This window comes from Olea europaea, chromosome 2 (assembly GCF_002742605.1).
Source record: "Olea europaea var. sylvestris chromosome 2, O_europaea_v1, whole genome shotgun sequence".
NCBI classification, from domain to species: Eukaryota; Viridiplantae; Streptophyta; class Magnoliopsida; order Lamiales; family Oleaceae; genus Olea; species Olea europaea.
The window spans coordinates 8,739,134-8,741,599 of NC_036238.1; positions in this window are offsets into that span (position 1 = coordinate 8,739,134).

Below are 2,466 nucleotides of genomic sequence, written 5' to 3' on the forward strand. Positions count from 1 at the left end.
AAAAAAAAAAAAACATCCTATGTAGGTTTGTATCTTGAGCAATAGACAAGCATTCTCCTTTTTTCCAAGTGTTGAAAGGAGGAAAGAAGTTCGAATGGAGTAGCGAATGCTAATAGGCATTTTCACGCCCTAAAGGATCACCTAGGAGAGCATCCCTATTAGCTAAACCCAAAAATGGAGAAAGGTTATTGCTATATTTAGCAACATCCAAAGTGGCAATCAGCTCGGTACTAGTAAAAAGGAAAGGCCAATAGCATTTACCAATCTACAATGTGAGTAGAGCCCTAAAAGAAATAGATACGAAGTATCTAGATATGGAAAAGCTAGCCCTTGCTTTAGTCCTAAAAGCTTCGACCTTATTTCCGAAGCCATGGTATTGAAGTATTAACAAAATTTTCACTCAAACAAGTAGAACTCAAGAAATTTGAGATAAGCTATAAAGGGTGATCTATGATCAAAGTACAAGTATCAACCAATTTTATGGCGAAATTGTCCGACATTCCAATTCCAAAGAAGAAACCCGAACAACGAACGTGGAAGTTGAATCGTCGGGAGATATTGGCTCATGAGCAGGTATAATATTAACAAGCCCGAAAGGGTATCAATTGAATTGTACATTAAATTTTGAGTTTAAATCAACCAAAAATGTGGTTAGGAATGAAAAAATATTGGTGAGCCTACAGTTGGCAAAAGAAATATAGATGCAGAATATTGAGATAAAAAATGACTCACAATTAGTAGTAAACCAAATAAATGGTACGTTCGCAACTAATGATAAAATAATGTTGCATATCTCGCAGAAGTCATAAAGAGAAAAATAAGCATGCAGATGCCTTATCAAAGCTGGCAAGTTCAAGAGACATAGAGTAATTTAAAACAGTTCCATAGAATTGCCACCAAAACTATCAATTAGCTAGAAAATGAAGAAAATCTTATGGATATAGTATAAAACTTCGTGGGTGCAAGACATCATTTCTTATTTGAGGGATGAAGTACTCCCGAGGACAAAAAGCATTACAAAAATTGCGAATAAGAACTGCTAGATACTTAGGGGCCATTTGAGCCTCATTATTTGTAGATTATAATGAGATGAATAGTATTTTTTTGAAAAATAAGTGGTTGAAAAGTTTTTGATTTACGTGTAATATTATTTTATTGAAGATTGTGTGTTTAAAAGTAGGAGAGAGAAAAAATTAATTTAATGTAATGAGAAATAATGGGGCTCAAACGGGGGCTTAGTGCCAAATGACATCTTATTCAAATGAGGGTACACACTCTACTTGAGGTGCATAAGCGAAGATAAAGCTTTATACGTAATGAAAAAAATTCGTGAAGGCGTATATTGTAATCATGCTTCTGGACTCTCCTTAGCACGAAAATCCTTAAAATTGGGATATTATTGACTTAATATGAGAAATGATGCAATGAAGTTTTGCCAAAAAATGTGATGTGTCAAATGTACGCGTTCAATCCTCAACAACTCGTACAAGAACTGGTAACAAGCAGTGATCCATGGCCTTTTACCAAATGGGAAATCGATTTCAGTGGACCATTACCCAGGTGAAGATCTTATATGTTATCTATGATGGTGGAAGTGGATTGTGTTTTTAAGTGGGTAAAAGCTGAACTCTTTGTAAACATTACCAAGGAAAAGACTTGTAAGTTCATATGGAAAAATATTATATATTGATTCAAAGTACCCAACTCAATAATTGTAGATCACTAAACACAATTTCAAGGGAAAAAGTTGAAAACAATGTGTGATGAGTTGGGTATTCCACTCCATATGAGGCAAGTAGAAGCTGTCAATTGAACATTCAAAAATATCTTAAAAAGGAAACTCGATTAGACGAAGGGATTACAGGCTGATAAATTACCAAAGATTTTATGGGCATATTGAACCACCACAAAGACCATCAATGGAGACACCCCTTTCTCCTAGCTCATGGAATGGAAGCCATGGTACTAGTAGAAATTGGTATAAGTTCGACAAGAAAAATAGGGAATGATGAAGACCAAAATGAAAAATCCATGAACGTGAGCCTAGACCTCTTAGAGGAAAAGAGAGATAATTCCCAAGTTAAGCTTGCAACATACCAGAATAGGATAGAAAAATATTTCAACACTCATGTTCACAAGGAAAACTTCAAAGTAGAGGGCTTAGTCCTACAGAAAATATTTGTCACAAACAGAGAAATGAATCCCACCTCGCTGGGTCAAAATGGGAAAGACCATATACTATAATTGCGGTTGTAGGAGCAGGAACATATAAGTTCTAGAAAAGATGGTGAACCCCTTAAAACATCCTTGGAATGGCATGTACTTGAGAAGGTAATATCAATAAAATGAGAACCAATTCTTGTGAACTGAATAGAGTTAATATTATTCACAAATTAAAAGTTCCGTTTTGTTACATGAGGCCAATTGAGTTGGTTTAATATTTACTTTGCAAACTGATGAGTGATT